Raw genomic sequence first — 20,944 nt, 5'->3', positions numbered from 1 at the left:
TATTATACAATCTCCCAGAACAAGTAAAACACAAGCACAGAGCTGTATACTATATAATATATGCTTCACAGATGTTATTTTTTTCACTTCATTTTAGCCTCCACTGCAAAGAAAAACCACTGATTAAATCAGTGTCCGGCAGAGAATGAACTAAGGCTCCCTCCCAGGAAGTCAGATCACACCTCTCAGTCCACACAGCTCCAAGCACCCTGGAGACCACAATATAAATGTAAAAGACATGCTGCTTTTCCTCTCTGCATTTCTAAACTAACTTGAATCACTAGCTGTACAACGAAAATAAATCAAAATGTGAGAGTCTGTGAACGGTTTCTATTCAAGGTGCAATTGATTTGTTACACAATGCATACAGCAACCAGAGCCACACAGACTGAGTAAACAGGGAGCCTGACAATATGCAGCACTCTAGCAAGCAGGGCCTGCGGATCCCCTCTCTTCAAGAAAATCAGTGTTCAACTGTCTTCTTCATCCAATTCATGGTCCCCTCACTCTTGTCAGAAATGTGGGTGGCAGATATTATTTATCACTCCAGTGTCACTGGTGGGCTCAGAAGGGTGACATGATTTACCTATTGTCAAAGAAGTTTTCATAACAGCCTAACTCCATTTGACACATTCGTTTCAGCAAACCAAATACGCTGTCGGTCCATACCTTGAATATGTCAAAACAATTTGCAAGTGACACCCACATCCCCAATCTATTTGATAGAGTTGGGTTACTGACTCGGAAGAATTGCTCGGGAGGTTATTTGGAAAGGAGAAATGTCAGCAAATGAGTGCTTTAGGGGTTTCACCTCTTGTGGATGAGGCTGATAATCAATTATAACACTGACCTTGATACTGTAGGAAAGATGACTGTAGGCAGGACAATATTGGTAAGCCTGATGCTTTCATGATCACATTTAATGCCCAGAAGCATGTAATGAGGGGGTTATTACTATCGTTACCATTTCACAGAGGAGGGATTTGAGTAGAGAGATTAAGTAATTTACCTGGAGGCCAGGTGAGCTTTGTGGATGTGCAATTTTAAAAAGGACCTGAGCTTGGTTCAATGCTTTACTATCGTCTTAAAATTCTTAATAAGTTTTGAGCAAGGGGACCTGCATTTTCATTTGCACTGGGCTTTGCAAATAATGTAGTGAGCCCTGCCTGGAGGCATCTGTCCTACAAAGACTTTCATAGTATGTACCAGGCACTGCATTAAGCAGAAAGGATCAACAATCACAAGATGTTCAAGTCCCCACTGTCATGGAACTGCCATTCCATTAAGGTAGAAAGATAACAATTAAAGGGAACAATAAGGTCATTGCAGATGATGATGGATGTTATGAAGAAAGTAAATGGGGTGATGCAATCAAGTAAATGGGGGTGGAAGGGACACTATTTTACAGAGTGGTCACCTCCAAAGAGGTGACACTTAAATGAGGCCTAAGGCTGAAGAGGAGCCAGGCTGGCAGGATTGTGGAGAGGGGCTTAGGACAGGGAAGTAGTAACCAGGGAAAAGGACCAAAGGAGGGGGACCTGCTGAAGGGCCAGAAAGAATGTCAATTATCTCACTTGTGTGATGGGTGCTGAGGTGCAGACAATGAGAGGACAGGTCTAGGGGAAGTTGAGAGTCAGGTAGAAAGGAGATCACATGGGGCCTTTTAGGTTACACTTAGGAGCCTGGATTTGATGCCCCTGAACTGGGAGACCAAGGAAGCATACTCAGCAAGGGAGTGGAACTGAGGTATTTTAACATCACTCAGGCTCTGTGTGGAGAACAGGTAAGAGGAAGGCAGGCGACACCAGAGCAAATCACAACTATAACCCACCTCCACACATCACAGCTTCCAACAGGGCCAGCTGCAGGGAATGTGAGAATTTCATGAAGGCCTCCAGAGAATCTACACCTAACTTATTTACATTGCATGTGTGTACATGTGTGTAAAAATACACATATGTACATTTATAAGGCACCTAGGGAACCCACATAACTGATTCACATTTTCTATATGTCTATAAATATAGACATACTTTGAAACAAAATTTTTAAAAAACATATGCACACACAAACATACCATATTCCCAATTTATATACAATACATTAATTTATGCAACCAGATTAATTCATTTTCATATATAAACCTGAGATTTAAAATTTCTTTGCCATAAATACTTATTTGAAGAGTCTCCTGAGATTGCATGATGAAATGATTAACAACACTATCACTATTTAAAACCATTATTAGGTGCTTCCTAATAATGTACAACCAGAACAAAATTAATGGGAGGCTGGCACCAATAGAAAACTGTAACAATTTTCCAACATCTGCAATTTCACATTTGGTGTTGCCCAGTTTGTCACTAACCTTAAAGAAAGTAAAATGCTGTAAAATTAAAGGCATACTTGTGTTTTGTATTCTTAAGACTGATTTGTCTATTTAATGTTGATTCAGTAAATGTTAATAATGACTACTGACACACAATGCACATCTTTATCCTAAAGCTTCACACATACTCATCATGAAACCTGACAACTGTAGAAAGACTCTATGATTACACTACTTTTCACAGGTGAAGAAAGTGAGCCACAAAGAATTTAATGATTCCATATATTAACAGAGGTTAATAGCAAGGTCACGCAGCTAATGAGGGGCAGTGCCAGGCTAAACACCCAGATAGTCCAGCTCTAAACTGCGGGTTGGCAGATTGGGCCAAATCTGATCCTTCACCTGTTTTTGTAAATAAAGTTTTATTGGAACAGTCACACCCATTCACTTACATATTGTCTATGTCTGCATTTGCTGCAGCAGCAGAGTTGAGAGTTGTGGCAGAGATCATAAGGTCCAAAAACACTAAAATACTTCCTACTTGGTCTTTTATTGAAAAAGTGTGCTGAAACCTACTTTAAACCACCATCCCATACTGCCTATACCTACTATATGCCAGCCACCAATATAGGCACTAAGGATAGAGTGCAAACAGAACTAACGAGGCTCCTGCAGTCATGGTGCTTATAATTATAGGATGGATCTTGCAAGATGTTATGTGTGTGTGTGTGCAGACACATGCACATGTACACAGATGGACAATGTTCTGTTGCTAAAAATTTTGACCATTCAAATATAGATGATCCCTTATAGCTACTCCTTTGTTTTTAGAAAAAAATCTAAAGTTGCAAGATGGTGGTAGAGTAAGAGGATCTTTCTTGCACCCCTTCTTGCACCACCTCCCAGAATCAAGCTGTAAATAAAATAAGGAGAAGAACAGCCACTGGAAATAAATAAGCAATGACTACCTGAAAAAGAGACTTTTAACCAAGGACATCCAGAAATCAACTAGAGACTGGTAGAAAGGGCAGCATGTGAAAGGGTATGGTCCTGTTCCCACAGGCAGCAGGCCAAGGGTACAGCACAACTGTGGGAGCTTTCCTGAGAGGAGAGAGGCCTGAATCCCAGACCAGGCATCCGAGCACAGAGCAGCACCAGTGCTGAGATCAACTGCCCACATAGCATCCAGTGGTGAAAGGCAGCAGGGTTTTTGTCCATTGGGGAGAGATGGAGTTCGCTCGAGACAAAGCCACCATTTTATTTTATAGGGGCCAAAGTATAGGTTTGGTCTTCACAGACACTCACCTTGGGTTGAGTCAAAGGAAAGACAGTGCGGACTGGAATCTCTCAAGGAGAATATGGAGTGGGAGACATTGAGGAGAGATGTAGGAGTCAATTGTGGGGATTTCTGTGCCAGGACATACCTCAATACCGCAGCAGCCATCTTTCTGGAGAAGAGCAAGTCCCTTCCAGGGGAAAAGCAATGACCTCACCCTGTGAGATACTACTCACCCCACCTTCTGGAATCCAGCTTCCCCACTGTATGGAATCCTACTCATCCCACCCTGCATCTCTTTTATTTATATTATTGCATCTTGTGTTTCTTTTCTTTTCTTCTTTCTTTCCTCCCATCCTGCATCTTAACCACTGCTGAGGAGACAGCAACATACGCAGATTCAGGGGGTATAAGAGACTTGGCTTAGGGCACAGTCATTCCATATACTTTCCAAGGAACCAGACTGGAGCTTCCCTCTCAAGGGAGAGCCATAGAAACAGCTTCCAGCAGACCCAAAATCTGGGCTCTGGAGGCCCCACCCACTAGCCTACTAGGGGCTTCGCTCTGCCAATTTCAGTGAAATAATCCCCAACAGGTGCCTGAAAGGCACCTCCTATGGGAGACCCAGGAGTCCTATCCCGTAACTCCACCAGAAGCCCTCTCAGAAACAGTTGGGTTAGTGACTAGTCTAAGACTGACACCAGGTCAAAAGGCAGAGGCAGGCAGAGGCAGATCCTGCAGTGCCTTAGGACATTTGCTGACCCACCCTTGGACCCAATGCTGATAAAAGTCAGCTTTGCAGTGCAGCTTGACCCATCCTATGAGAATCCAAGCCCAGAGCAAACAGCCACAAACTGTGGATCGCTTCTACCTTTAAACAAGCTGCCGAGGGCCAAACATGGACAGTACTGGCTTACACAAGTATCAGACAACAGAGCCATAGCTAAAGGGAGGATCCAGCAAGTAAGCACTAAACTCTGCTGTGACAAACCCCACTTTGTTCTTTTTCATTATTTTCATTATTTTTTTCTTTTTCATAGCCTTTTTATTATTTTTAATTTGTTTCTATTTTTGTTGCTCTATTTTTTCTTTCCTATCTCTTATATTACTCTTACCTTTGTTTACTCCATTTTTTCCTTTTTCTTTCCTTTTCTTATTTTTGTTATTCTTTCTCTTTCTTTATCCCATTTTCTGCTTTCTATTCATTTGTATTAATTCTCTTCCTTTTCTCCTCTTATGGCAGAGGTGCCTCATACACCCTAGGCTTGGTTGGAAGTTGCTCTGTCCAGCAGAGGCTTCGTGACCATGGCGGAACAAACTTTTACCCAGGACATTTCATTATGTTTGGGGGAAGGAAGGTGACTGCTCTCTTTAGTGGAGAACAGCAATTAGACCTTCTTCCCTCATGTCTTTTTTGAGGAGGATACACATGAGAGATACAGGTCAAGATTCATAAATCATCAATAGTTTGGAGGCGTTAGGATTACAGTTGACAGTAACAGATTACATGTACGAATACAGAGGGTACAGTGACCAGTCTGTGTCAGGGTCTATCAAACATTTTGATGCCACACTGGCGTTAGGTGCAAGGTTTCATACATTCCTTGCTAGAGATTGTTTATGTTGTTAAAAGATAAGCAGAGCAAGTTCTAAAGCATAATAAGCATTCTTTAAATCCAATTCCCACAGAAACCCTCAGAGTGGCTTTTGGTTATGTTTCACACACAGCCTTATGTTGAGACTTAAAGACAGGCATAGCTGGAATGCCGGAAGCAGTCATGCTCAGGAGTGGTTCCTTACATCCTTTCATAATCACTTTTCTTTCCTATGGTCTTCTCTTATTCTTCATTATTTTCCCCTTTCTCTATTATTCTATTTCTCATTCTACTTTGTTACTCTTTGCTTTTTTGTCATCGATTTTGCTGTTGCTGTTGTGGGGGCTGCTTGTTGTGGATTTGTTTTTTGTGTTGTTTTGTTTTGTTCTGTTAGCACCTATACATCAATGAAGAAGACAGTGAGGGTTGAGACTCTCAGTCAGCCATCCGAAAAGGAGATCCCACCGATGAATAGGCAAACAAAATCAGGACCCAAGTACAACAGGAGAGCCCACTAACCCACACAAAGAACATTTCTAGAGCATCCAGTTCAGGAGATCAAGGAGACTGCACCACTGGGTCCCACAGGACTCATACTACATATGGCTACCCAATGAAGGTAGGGAGTCAAAGCAGATTTATTCAATACATAGAAACAAACAATAGAGTTACCTAAAATGGGGAGACAAAGAAACAACTTCCAAACAAAAGAAAAGGAGGAATCCTCAGAAAAAGAATTAAATGAAATTGAGGCAAGCAAATTATCAGAGATAGAGTTCAAAGTAATAGTCACAAGGATGCTCAAAGAACTTAGAACTATATCAGCATGAAAAAGGACATAGGAGCTATTAATAAGAACCAGTTGGAAACCAAGAATGCAATATCTGATAAAAAGAATACATTAGAAGGAATTAAAAGCAGGCCAGATGAAGCAGAAGATAGAATCAGCAACTTTGAAGACAAGGTAGGAGAAAACAATCAGTCAGAGCAACAAAAATAAAAAAGGCTTAAAAAGAACAAGGATGGTTTAAGGGAACTTTGGGAGAACATGAAACATAACAATATTAGCATCATAGGAATACTAGAAGGAGAAGAAAGGGAGCAAGGGATAGAAAACCTGATTGAAGAAATAATGAAAGGAAACTTCCCTAACTGGGTGTGTTAGAAACAAGGACATAGTGACTCCCAAACCAGTAAAAAGTCATTAGTAACAAAGGGCAAATGTAATTAGAGGGTCTCTGAGAAGGGAGCTGACAGCACTGGCATATCTACAAACCACAGAAGGGGCAATTAGAGAACCCTGTTAGATTGTAACTCCGGAGTAACCAGTAATGGAGAAACGGGGAAGAAGGAGAGGGGAGGGGGAGCTAATTGCGTTAGGGCGGGGAAGCTAATCGCTCTCACTTTAGGGCAAAGATAATCACTTTAGTGTGGCAATTTTAGGGTGGAAAAGATAATCACTTTAGGGTGGCAATTTCAGGGTGGGGAAGCTAAGACTATAAAACCAGTCTCCTTTGTCTATTTGGCGCGCACATTCTCCTGGCTGTGAGGGTGCGCCCGGCTCTACAGACTCGTGAATAAAGGCCTCGTTTTACTGCTCAAGTCTTGTGTCCCAGTTTTTTTTTTTTTTTTTTAATTTTTTTTTATTTTGGTTTTTCAATTACAGTTGAGTGTCCCAGTTTTTATTGTGAGCGTTTCTCACAGGTGAAGGAAAAAGTCACACAGGTTCAGGAAGCACAGAGAGTCCCAATGAAGATGAATCCAAAGTAACCCACACCGCAACACACCACAATTAAAATGACAAAGTTTAGGAAAAACAAGATGGCAGAGGAGTAAGTGGAAGCTACACTAACCTCCTCCCAGAACTAGTCTGGATTTACAACTTAATTTTGGAGAAATCATCTGGAATAACCAACCGAACACTAGCTGGAGAGAAGGCTTATAACCAAAGAGAGACAGAAAAGGCCACTACATCACAATGTGACTAGTAGGGAGTGGGGAGATGCGGAAGGGCTGGCTGGGCTCCCACAGGTGGCAGCCGAAGGGACTGAGAAACAGCTCAGCAGCTGGGGATTCCCCCTGAGAAGGGCAGGGTCTAGACCCCCAGCTGGGCTTCCCAGCCTTCAGCAACAGAGTGGAAAGTAAAATAGTATCCAGCTGAGAAAAGCAAAAAGCCACAGGGTTTCTTGCTAGCTGGAGAGAAACAGCTGGAGAAAAAGAGCTCGTAAGCGGATCACATACGAAAATATTTTGGCCCCCACTTACCGTGGGCTCAAGCGGAGAGAAGGCAGAGAGGACTGGAGATGCTTGGGGAGATTTTGGTGTGGTGGCTTTGAGGGGAGACTGGGGGAGCAGCCGACTGGGTCCCAGTGCTGCCTCACACCCAGTGCTGCAGGCAGACCATTCCCCGCCGCCCCAAGTGGCATCAGCCTGAGGGGAAGCAAAATCCCAGCCTACAGGAATTAAGCTGCCACACCCACGGTCCTTAAGCCTGATGGCTAATCACAGATTGAATAGATTAACAACTAAAGAAGTCACACAAAGGCAGTAGATCCCTGGAAGTCTGCAACAGGCTCCCTAGGCCCAGACTGGTACAGATCTGATGTCACCAGGGGTAGATCCAGGAAGTGCAGATCATTCTAAGAAGCACCAACAAACAACAGGAGTCACAAAAATGGGGAGACAGAGAAACAACTCCCCATCGAAAGGAAAGGTAGAATCCCCAGAAAGAGTGCTAAATGAAATAGAGGGGAGCAAACTATCAGATATGGAATTCAAAACACGGATTATGGAGAAGCTCAATGAGCTCAGTGGAAACTACAAAGAACTCCACAAAAACTACAAGGAACTTACTGGAGAATTACACCAGTGTGAAAAAGGACATGGAAGCTATCAATAAGAGACAGGAGAAAATGAAGAATACGGTCTCTGAATTGAAGAACACAGTAGAAGGAATTAAAAGCAGGCTAGAGGAAGCAGAAGATCTGATCAGCGACCTGGAGGACAACATAGACAAAAACTCCCAGACAGTGCAACAAAATGAAAAAAGGCTGAACAAGACTGAAGAGGCTCTAAGACAGCTGCAGGACAACATGAAATGTAATAATATCTGTATCATAGGAATTCCAGAAGGAGAAGAAGAAGAGCAAGGGATAGAAAACCTCTTTGAAAAACTAATGACAGAAAACTTCCCTAACATGAGGAGAGAAAGAGTCACGCAAGTCCAGGAAGCACAGAGGGTCCCAATGAAGATGAACCTCAACAGCCCCACTTCAAGACACATCATAATTAAAATGGCAACATTCAAAGACAAAGAGAGAATCCTAAAAGCAGCAAGAGAGAAACAACTAATAACATACAAGGGAGCTCCAATAAGGCTATCATCAGATTTCTCAGCAGAAACACTACAAGCCAGAAGGGAATGGCAAAAAAATATTCCAAGCAATGAAGAACAAAGGCCTACAACCAAGAATACTCTACCCAGCAAGGCTCTCATTCAAAATGGAAGGTGAAATAAGGAGTTTCCAAGACAAAAGAAGGCTAAAGAATACATCTCCACCAAACCAGCATTGCAAGAGATGCTAAAGGGTCTGCTTTAAGAAGATGAAGAAACAGAGAGGAACATGGGTACAAAGGGGGAAAATGACAATGAATAAGTACTGAAAGAAAGAAGTAACTTTTACCATTTACAACAACATGGATGGAACTAGAGAGAATTATGCTTAGCGAAATAAGCCAGGCAACGAAAGAAAAATACCTTATGCTATCACCTATAATGGGAAACTAATGAACAACACAAACAAATGAGCAAAATTGAACCAGAGGTATGTAAACAAGGAATAAACTAACAGTAACAAAGGGGTAGATGGTAGGGAGAGAAGGGGGTAAGAAGGGGAAGGGTCTAGTCAAAGAACATGTATAAATGATCCATGGACATGGACAACTGGGTGAGGACTAAATGTGGGAGAAGGGGGGCAGGGTGCAGGGAAGCAAGAGGGGAAAAACAGTGGGACAACTGTAATAGAAAAACAAAAAAAATTTTAGTGGGGGAAAAAATGAAAATATAAAGAATGGAAATGCAAGTTCAGTGAATATTAGAAGGACAAGGATTTTCCTTCACACTGTATATTTTTCTCCCTTTCTGATCCCTCCAGAACCTGGCATTCTAAACAAGTAAGTAATGACATAAGTTTCTTTGCATAAACCTAATAATACCAGTTGTTGATAGAGATTTTATTGACTAAGACTTTGACTGGAATGTCATGCCTGAAGGAGACATGCTTGGGCTTTGGTTGTTACCAAAAAGCCCTGAGGAACTGGGATTGACTTTCAAAGGTAATAAAAGTCCACGAGATTAAAGGCCTGGTACCTTGGATGGATGAGCGGTCCATGGCAATCTTTCCAGGGAAGGAATGAAGGTTGTTTTCCTGAAAGATGGCTAGATGGAAACTTAAGGCACAATGGAAAACCAGAACGACTTGGAAAAGACAGGTGTTTACAGGCAAGGCTGAATACCAGGTATGTGGTTCTGCTTCTGGGCCTTGAAGGGCAGACTGAAAAGGTCACCTAAATGTTCCTTGCGTAAGTTCCAGCAAAGCAGAACTAAAGATCATAAGTGATCATTTTCTTCTCTTGTGCTTATGCAAATGAACAGGATAAATTAAAAATGGACTTAATGCAGTCCCTTTAATGACAAGGAGGATAATCCTGGGGAGAAAAATCGCGATTCAAGGAAAATCACAATGCTCAGTGGTGGACTGTAAAGTAGTGCAGTTAACCATCTTTAAGGTTTCTTTTCGTTTAAAATTTGTTTTCATTTGAAAGTTAAAACTATGTCTCTGGCATTATCAAGGATGTTTAATTTACAGGCAAGAAGAATGTCAAATGCCTTGCAACTGGATGTCTTTCCGATAAGACAGTCCTACAGATTTAGAGACTTGTATGTGGGTTATGTTACATAAATTAACATGTGTTTTCTGTTTTCAAAGGGCATAAGCCTACAATCTCATTGCCTGAGTGATTGTCTGTACATATAGGCCTCACTTAATCCTGTCTGCAGCACTGCCTCCTGAGACTCAATGGTTTGACTGAACTAAGTGGCTGGGTTGGTGAAGAATGGGGTGATCTGTAGGCTTCACTTTAAAACTGATTTCTCTTTTCTGTCCTAAAGGCTTGGACAGAAAGAGCCCAGAGGCCTAAGAGGGGGAAACCTAAAATATTTCCCTCAGTCAAAACTAAGTATACTTCTTTTCGGCCGGAACCGCCATCTTTCAGTAATTCGCCAAAATGACTAACACAAAGGGAAAGAGGAGAGGTATCCGCTATACGTTCTCTAGGCCTTTTAGAAAACATGGAGTTGTTCCTTTGGCTACATACATGCGAATCTACAAGAAAGGTGATATTGTAGACATTAAGGGAATGGGCACTGTTCAGAAAGGAATGCCCCACAAATGTTACCATGGCAAAACTGGAAGAGTCTACAATGTCACCCAGCATGCAGTGGGCATAGTTGTAGACAAGCAAGTTAAGGGCAAGATTCTTGCCAAGAGAATTAATGTACGTATTGAGCATATTAAACACTCAAAGAGTCGAGAAAGCTTCCTGAAACGTGTGAAGGAAAATGATCAGAAAAAGAAGGAAGCCAAAACGAAAGGTACCTGGGTTCAACTGAAGCGTCAGCCTGCTCTACCCAGAGAAGCACACTTTGTGAGAACTAATGGAAAGGAGCCTGAGCTGCTGGAACCTATTCCCTATGAATTCATGGCATGATAAGTGTGAAAAAATAATAAAAGATTTCTGTACTGATAAAAACATTAAAAAGAAAAAAAAAATAAGTATAATGGGCAAAAAGGGTTTTGCACAGGTGAGATGTACCTGGGACACCTTCCTCCAAAGAAGCCCTTCTTTTCCCTAATGTGGGACATTGAAAAATTAATACCTGTCTTTTGTCATCTCGTGGTTATGGATTGAATGATGTCCTTTAACCCTGTTGCCAAATCTCTTGCCTCCAGAATACAACAAGGATGCCAGCCTGCTAAATCATGCATGCCATTGTCCAGGGACAGCCAGCTGACCTGGAGTCTGGACGATCCTTCCCCATGTGGGAAGGCCACCCTCCCCTCCACACCCCAACTCTTATTAGGGATTTCTGGACCCAAAGGTACGTAGGATGATGACCATGTCCAGCTTGAAGCATCTAGAGGAGCTCAAGACCTTCACCCATTGTCCTTTATAAGATTATAAAGGGTCTTAAGTCTGAGAGGGAGAGATCGTTATTTTTTATTGTTAAAATAATTAATTATTTATTTGTTTGTTTTTAAAAAAAGAAGAAGAAAAATATATAAAAGGGTGAGGCAGGAGAGCTTGTATGTACGACCCATGGGCATGGACCTTGGGGGGGGTATTGTTGGGGGGTGCTGGGCGGAGGGGAGCAAAGAGGGAAAAATGAAACTATTGTAACAATATAATCAATAAAATATACTTAAAAAATAAAATATAATGACAAAGTTTAAAGATAATGAGAGAATCTTAAATGCAGCAAGAGAGAAAAAGTTAGTTACCTACAAGGGTGCTCCAATAGCCTGTCAGCTGATATCTCTACAAACACACTAAAGGCCAGAAGAGAGTGGTGTGAAGTATTCAAAGTAATAAGAAGCAAGGACCTACAACCAAGACTACTATATCCAGCAAGACTTTCATTTAAAATAGAAGACAAAGAGCATCCCTGAGGAAAAAAAGGTTGGGGGGGGGGCGGTTAAGGAGTACATTTCTACCAAACTAGCATTGCTAGAGATGTTAAAGGGACTGCTTTGAGAAGCAGGAGAGAGAGGAACACAGGTTAAAAGGGAAAACTGACAATGAATAAGTACCTATCAATAATAACCTTAAATGCAAATGGATTAAATGCTTCAAACAAAAGACATAGAGTAGCTGAATGGATAAAAATAAATGACCTGTATATTTGTTGTCTATAAGAGACCCACCTGAGAACCAAAGATTTACACAGGCTAAAAGTGAAGGGATGAAAAAAATATTCCATGCAAGTAGAGATGGAAGAAAAAGTTGCTGTAGCAATACTTACCACTGACAAAATAGACTTCAAAACAAAGTCCATAATAAGAGAAACAAAAGGTCACTACATAATACTAAAGGTATCAATTCACAAGAGAATATAACCCTTATAAACACATATGTACCCAATATAGGAGCACCTAAATATATAAAGAACACTTGGAAGACTTTAAGGAAGAGATCGATAGCAATACAGTCATTATAAGGGATTTTAACACCTTACTGTCACCAATGGATAGATCTTCCAGACAAAAAAACAACAAGAAAACAGCTACCTTAAATGACACACTAGGTCAAATGGATTTAATTGACATTTACAGAGCACTTCATCCCAAAGCAACAGAATACACATTCTTCTCAAGTGCACATGAATCATTCTCAAAAGGAGACCACATGGTAGGACACAAAATAAGTAATAATAAATTCAAGAAAAATAAAATCATCTCAAGCATCTGCTCAGATCACAATGGCTTGAAACCAGAAATCAACCTCAATTAAAAACACTCAAAAACATTAATATACATATTATTAAATAATGAATCAGTCAACAATGACATGAAGGGACAAATAAAAAAGTAACTGGAAACAAGTGAAGATAAACACACACAACCCACAATGTATGGGACACAACTAAAGCAGTCCTGAGAGGGAAGTTCATAACATTACAGGACTACTTAAAGAAGATAGAAAAATCTCAAATAAACAACCTAACCCTACACCTAAAGAACTAGAAAAACAACAACAAACAAAGCCAGAGTGAGTAGAAGAAAGGAAATAATCAAGATCAGAGCAGAAATAAATGACACAGAGAATAAAAAAATAATTCAAAAAATCAATGAATCCATGAGCTGTTCTTGGAAAAGATACAAAACTGATGAACTTTTACCAGACTAATCAAGAAAAAAAGAGATAGGACCCAAACAAATAAAACGGGAAGTGAAAAAGAAGTAAAAACCAATACCACAAAAATACAAAGGGTTGTAAGAAATTACTATGAAAACTATATGCCAAGAGTGTACAACCTAGGTAAAATGGATACATTTCTAGAAACCATCTTCTAAAACTGAATCAGGAAGAAGCAGAAAATCTGAATAGACCAATAGCAACTAATGAAATTGAAACAGTAATCAAAAATCTCCCAGCAAACAAAATTCCTGAAACAGATAGCTTCACAGGCAAATATTACCAATCATCCAAACAAGAATTAATTCCTACTCTTTTCAAATTAGTCCAAAAAATTCAAAAAGAGGGAAGACTTCCAAACTCTTTTCACAAGGCCAATGTTATCCTAATCCCAAAACCAGGTAAAGACATAGCAAAGAAAGAAAATTATAGACCAATATCCCTGATGAACATAGAGACTAAAATCCTCAACAAAATGTTAGCAACCTGGATCCAGCAATACATTAAAAATATCATAAACCATGATCAAGTAGGATTTATTCCTGGCCTGTAAGGATGGTACAATATTCACAAATCAATAGATGTTATACATCACATAAACAAAATGAAAGACAAAAATTACACGATCATATCAATAGATGCAGAAAAAGTACTTGATAAAGTCCAGCACCCATTTATGATAAAAACACTCAACAAAGTGGGCATAGAGGGAACATATCTCAACATAATAAAGGCTATATACAAAAACCTATTACCAACATAATACTCATGGGCAAAAACTAAAAGCATTTCCCTTAAAATTAGGAATAAGTTAAGAGTGTCTGGTTTCACTACTCTTATTCAACATAGTGCTGAAGCTCTTACCCACAGCAATCAGACAAGAAGAAGAAATAAATGGCTTCCAAATTGGAAATGAAGAAGTAAAACTGTCATTATTTGCAGATGATCTGAGAGTGTACACAGAAAGCCCTACAGGGTCCACCAAAAACATTCCGACCTTGTAAGTGCATTTGGCAAAGTAGTGGGATACAGTCAATATTCAGAAATAGATACATTTTTATACACCAGTAATGAACTACCAAAAAGAGAAACTAAGAAAACAATCCCATTTACTACTGCAATGACAATAACAAAAATAAAGTATCTAGGAATAAATTTAACCAAGGAGGTAAAAAACCTGTACTCAAGAAAACTATAGGACACTGAAGAAATAAATTAATGAAGATAGAAACAAGTGGAGTAATAGAAACAAAGATTGCCAAAATTGGTAAATGTTTAAAATAATGAATTCTGAGCTTGCAACTGAAAAGGAAACCCAGCTAATATCACAGGAATTAAAATATTTCTGAGTTAAACTCTATCTGCAATAGTTATTTTTTCCCCAGACCCTCAGTAGTTTCTATTAAGAATTTGTGACTGCCCTGCCCAGAGTGGCTCAGTTGGTTGGAGTGCCCTTCTGTAACCGAAGGGCTGTGGGTTAGATTCTTAGTTAGGGCACCTGCCTGGACTAGGGGTTCTATATACAGTGCAGGCACATGATTTCCAGCCCGGGTGCATACAGGAAGCAACCGATTGATGTTTCTCTCCCTTCCTCTCTGTCTCTCTGTCTCTCTGTCTCTCTGTCTCTCTGTCTCTCTGTCTCTCTCTCTCTCGCAATAAAAAGATGTCTTCAGGTGAGAATTTTAAAAAATTAAAAAAGAATTTGTGACTGTCAGCATTACCATGGCAACATGTTTGAGAGAGGCTGCAAAAATATGCACCTAAGGCTTACCTATAGCTAATATTCATCAAGGATGCTCAATTTTGAATGGGTAAAGCACAAACTCTTGATGTAACTAGCATCCTGTACCAAAGGACTTGCCTTTTTTTTTTTTTCACCTTATCTGATAATTAAGAAACTAATTGAATTCCTAATAAGAGCTGAGTTATGGTAGGGTTTCACATTTGCAATCGAAATGTGGTGAAAATCCATCAATAGAGAACAGTTTGCTGATCATATTATCATAATTGAGTGATAGATGACATTAAAAGTCCAAACACAGATTCTCTTTTCTTTTTGAAAACTCACTTTTAATTCTAACTGTGGCCTTACCTCATGAATTGTGAAACCACTAATTTGGAATTTGTGATTCAAATTCAATCAACATGTATTGAGTTCCAACCAGGCACTTTCATATGCATCTTTCATTTAATTCTCTTAGGTACATAACCATTCTTGGAAGCAGATATTATCACACCTATTTTGTAGATAGGTAAACAGAAACTCAGAGAGGTTAAGTAACTTGCCCAAGGTCACCCAGTGAGAAAAGGACATAACCAAAAATCAAACCCTAGTCTGCTTATATCTCCAGGCTTGAGCTACTGTCAACCATTGTTTAGCAACATTTCTTCATAGACTGTTGATTACATATTGGTTGAGGGAAGGGCAGGTATTAAGATAAGTGAGGCAATTATTTTCAAGTCGCTCAAGCTCTTTAAAATTTAACATCTTTATTCAAATCCCTATATGTTTGATGAATAGTTCTTATTAGAGATTTTTCTAGAAAATAATTGGATTATACTTGAAGTTCTTGGATATCCTTGAAAGAAACTCTGCTGAATATTCTCCATCATTGACCCTATTTTATGTTCTGGGTGGGCTTTATGGAACAAGTCTCTCTTGCCCTTTGGCTTCCTTTTGGATTCAGTCAGTGGGCAACACCATAAAAATCAGAGGAAACAAAGAGAGAGCAATCAGGGTATTTATTCCCTTGACTCTTTTCCCACAAGTTGGCAGTGGTTGTATTCCTACAAAAAAGGCCAAGTACATTCCAGGCCACTTCATCTCAAAACTGCAGTTCTCACCACGTTCCAGTAGAAACTCCTTCTTGTGCCTTCAGGCCTAAAGGGTGGTATACTTTCTACATTGCTGAACTTGAGGTGCTTCACCATCCCTTGTTAGTTTTTGTTAACCCTGCCCTCATCTTTATCAATGGTTATCTATCTATCTATCTACTTACTTATTTATTTGTTGTTGTTGTTCTATGAGAGTTGTGCCAATATTCCCCCATTGTTCTCCCCTGCCCCACCAAGCCCCAACTCCCACAGTCAATCCCTACCCTTTTGTCCATATCCATGGATCCTTTATACTTGTTCCTAGACTAGTCCCGTACCCTCTTTTTCCTCATTCTTCCCCTCCCCCCACCCCTCTGCCACTGTCAGTCTATTTCTTGTTTCCATGCCTCTGGTCCTATTTTGCTCATTTGTTTGTTTTGTTCATTATGTTCCTCTTATAGGTGAGATCATATGGCATTTGTCTTCCACAGCCTGGGATATTTCACTTAGCATAATATTCTACAGTTCCATTCACGCTGTCACCAGAGGTAGGAGTTCTTTCTTTCTGTTTTGTTAGTATTCCATTGTGTAAATGTATCAGTTTTTTGATCCACTTGTTTACCGATGGGCACTTAGGCTGTTTCTAGCACTTGGCAAAGTAAATAAGGCTGCTATGAACATAGGGGTGCATAGGTTATTTTGAATTGGTGATTCTGAATTCTTCTGGTATAATCCCAACAGTGGAATCACTGAATCAAAAGGCAGTTCCATTTTTAGTTTTTTGAGGAAATTCACTACTGTTTTCCACAGTGGCTACACCAGTCTGCATTCCCACTAGCAGCGCACAAGGTTTCCTTTCCCTTTACATCCTCCCCAGCACTTGTTGTTCGTTGATTTGTTAATGATGGCCATTCTGACCAGTGTGAAGTGGTATCTCATTGTGGTTTTAGTTTTCATCTCTATGATGGCTAGTGATGTTCAGCAGTCACTTCATTGAGCACTCTTCAAGCTAGGCTGCTGAGTGAGAGCTTAGATTATTAATTGAAACCTTTCCTCTTTTTTTATTTTAAGTATATTTTATTGATTATGGTATTACAGTTGTCCCAATTTTCTCCCTTTGCCCCCCTCTACTTAGTAACCCCCATTCCCTCCAGCAATCACCCCCCCCTTAGTTCAGGTCCATGGGTCATGCATGTAAGTTCTTTGGCTCCTCCCTTTCCTATACTATTCTTAACATCCCCCTGCCTATTCTGTACCTACCAATTTGTATTTATTAATCCCTGCACCTCTTCCCCCATTCTCTCCCTTCCCCTTCCCAGCTGTTAATCCTCCAAATGATCTCCATACCTATGATTCTGTTCCTTTTCTGGTTGTTTGCTTGGTTTTTTTGTTTGTTTGTTTGTTTTTTTTTTTTTTTAGGTTCAGTTGTTGATAGTTGTGAATCTGTTGCCTTTTTAGTGTTCATGGTTTTGATCTTCTTTTTCTTAAATGAGTCCCTTTAAAATTTCATGTAATAATGCCTTGGTGATGATGAACTCCTTTAGCTTTACCTTGTCTGGGAAACACTTTATCTGCCCTTCCATTCTATATCATATCTTTGCTGATAGAGTAATCTAGGTTGTAGGTCCTTGGTTTTCATCATTTTGAATACTTTTTGCCAGTCCCTTCTTATTTGCAAAGTTTCTTTTGAGAAATCAGTTGATAGTCTTATGGGAACTCCTTTGTAGGTAACTCTTTGCTCTTTTCTAACATAAACATTAATCCTGTAAGTTTTCCTCTAATCATTGCTTTTGTTGTGCCTTGTAAATTTGATATGAAGCATTTCATTCACTTCAATGTTGTGTGTGTTTGTTTTTATCCTCACCTGAGGACATTTTTTCATTGCTTTTTAGAGAGTAATGAAGGAAGGGGAGGGACAGAGAGAGAGAGACAGAGACAGACAGAGAAATCAATATTGATCAGTTGCCTTCTCATTTGCACCCCAGTCAGGGATCAAACCCACAACCTGGATACATATCCCAACTGGGAATCAAACCCATAAGTTTTTGGTCTATGGGATGACACCAACTGAGGCACGCCAGCCAGGCGTGTGTGTGTGTGTGTGTGTGTGTGTGTGTGTGTGTGTGTGTGTGTGTGTGTGTGTGTGTTTTAATTTCCCTTGAGACTTTCCTTTTGGTTCATGGATTATTTAGAAATGTGTTATTTACTTGCCAAGTGTTGAAAGATTTTTATGTTATCTTCCTGATATTCATTTCTAGTTTGATTGCAGTAAAAGAACAAACTCTGTATAGTTACAGTTCTCTTAAACTTTTGAGTTTGTTAAGGTTTGTTTTATGGCCTAAAATACGAGGAGGGGGGACTCCAAAATGGAATTTATTTAGAAAAATTGTGTACTTATTCTTACATGTTTAAACTTCAATCACCTTCAAAGTACTCTTCATTTGATGCAATATACTTATCAAGACATTTTTTTCCAGTGCCCAAAACAGTTTTTGAACTTGTTGATTTTGATGCCACTTAGTGCTTCTGCCATTTTTTGTTTCACCATTGACAAAACATTTTCCTCATTGACAAAATATTTCCCTTTGAAAAATTTCATCGGGGGAAACAACAAAAAAATCACCCTGGGAAAGGTCAGGTGAATAGAGAGGGTGGGGAATGGGGGTCATGTCATTTTTGGTCAAAAACTGCTGAACACTCAGCATGGTGTGGGCAGATGAGCTCATAAATCTCCCATCATGAAATGGGCAAATGTATTGAAAGAGTTTTCCAAAAAAATTCACTGAAGTCAAATGCAGCCTCTCACAACACCAGCTAGTATACTGATACAGATGGGTTTCTAGAACACTCACCTAGAAGTGGAAGCCTGTACTACAAGGAGCCTGCCCTCCAGAAGATAATTCCCATTTTGAGGAATTCCCCCCTTGTATAGTTCTATAAATGTCAATTAAAATTCTATTGGTCAATGACATTGCAGAGTTCTATATCCTTACAGTTTTCTGCCTAGGTATTCTATCAATTAAGTTTGTAACTATAATTGTGGACTCATCCATTTCATCTCTTCACTCTTTCACTTCTTTTTCACACATTTTATGGCTCTGTTGCTTGGCACCTCAGTTAGAGCCTGTCAAGGAAGCTCAGCTTCCCCATTCATTTTAGCAAATGGAGATAAGGGTGACGCAACCACTTTTCCTATACAGCAGTTGTTCTCCAATAACTTTGTGTCTTGCTAGACTGCCCTTTCCTTGATCCTTTGGTTAAAGAAAGCAGGCTTTTGTTGGGGGTTGTTTTATCTGCATGCATTGGTGGTTTGGGTTGTCAGTTTCTTTAGTAACCTGTCTGGGATACATGAGACAAAAAGAAAACTGAGGGGACTCACTGCCATGTTGTTATTTGGGTCTCAGAGAACCTAGCTAGTCTACCTTCTCCCCACCTTGCAGGCTTCTTATATTTGTTTAATATATGTATAATATACTACAATATAATCATGTAAATTATATTTATAAGCTTTATTATATAATTATTGTAATGTTATATATAATATCTAGCTATATTATACATTATATTATAATTTATTATGTTATTTCCAGGGTTTTCATTTATACTTAGAAGAAGGAGTAGAATAGGTTTGTCTATTCCATCTTCACAGAAGCAGAAGTCTTCATGTCAGATAGTTTGAAAAGGAAAACTTTAATACAGGGAACAATTTACAAAAGATTGGATGAGCTGAAAAGATAAACAGGGAACAGTGAGGCCATCGAAAGGGCTGGCAGCACACAGAGAAGGTGATGTTATCAAAGCCCAAATGCTGGCACTACTCCATGGGAGGCTGTCCCACAGAAACCATGAACCATGAAGGAAAGGCAGTTAGTGATGGGCTCCTAACCCCTGGTAGAAAAAGAAAGAAAAAATATATTGTCTTCTCCCTTCTTCTCTTCCTCCACTCCTCTTCCAGTGTTGCCTGATGGCCAAACCCAGCAGGAAGTCACTTTTCACAAAAGCTAGGGAAATGTCATTTGCAGGGGTCATGCCTTGCATTTGTAGTCAAGAATCCTTAAAAGAAGTATAGGATTGCAGCAAGAACATAGTAAATATGTCAGAGGCCACAGGAAAATATCATTATTAAGTGGTCCAGTGTGTGGTGTGCTTAGAGTGGGAGGAATACTAGCTTGGCATACTCCAAGGTATCTGGGTAATTTCCTTAAAATCCATCTACTTTCCTCTTCCTATAAGCACCTAGCTTGAAAGATAATAAACCCCAAATATTTATTTATGTGACTGTTCTCTTTTTAAACTCCAGCATTCTGATAATTTGGGGAAAAATAATCCTAAAGGTATTAGGGGTGCCTCCCTCTGATTCTGCTTCACTGGTCTAAAGTCCCTGTAATATGTTTTCTTGTAATTTATTAGTGAAAATACCTGCCTACACAGTCATTGCCATGCACCTCAGTGGTCCGAGTAGAATTTGGCAATGCTGCTCCTCTCAGATGGATCCAGAAACTTCTTAAAAAGAGCATTAGAAAATGTACTGTTTGAACAGGTGAAAGTTAACACTGCTACAAATAGATGCTCCATACCTGGAAGTCCTGTAAGTAGATCAACCCACAGAAAAGATCAACAGGCTTCAGATAGACAACTACCACTGCATCGATGATTTTAATTTCTTGGGAATGGTGTTGGAGAAAGTTTAATTTGGCAGAATCTGTGACATTAACAATGAATAAGATGAATAAAGGAACTTAAGCCAAGTATTTTAAAGAATGCTTTCACAAAATCCATTTTGATGAACAAATACTGTATTCATCAAAATTCTTATCCTTTTACTATTTTTTGGAAATGTATTTCTAAACCTGGGAAACTAAGTCACACTTCTATAAAAATATTTTATAACTCAGATTTGTTAGTATACTTCTCTCAGTGGTATGGGGGTTAGTTCTATACAATATGAAGGTATTT

General features: G+C 39.6%; 2 pseudogenes; both read left to right on the top strand.

Moving 5' to 3' along the window:
* Nucleotides 1-10,449: 10,449 nt before the first annotated feature.
* On the top strand, nucleotides 10,450-10,997 carry LOC150004770 (large ribosomal subunit protein eL21 pseudogene; annotated as a pseudogene).
* A 42-nt stretch (nucleotides 10,998-11,039) lies between these two features.
* Nucleotides 11,040-20,944, top strand: part of LOC150004769 (RNA-binding protein Raly pseudogene) — a 74,647-nt pseudogene continuing 64,742 nt past the window's right edge.

This window comes from Furipterus horrens, unplaced genomic scaffold, assembly GCF_987537825.1.
Source record: "Furipterus horrens unplaced genomic scaffold, mFurHor1.1.pri manual_scaffold_7, whole genome shotgun sequence".
Taxonomy (NCBI): Eukaryota; Metazoa; Chordata; class Mammalia; order Chiroptera; family Furipteridae; genus Furipterus; species Furipterus horrens.
This window is presented reverse-complemented; position numbering and strand designations above follow the sequence as displayed.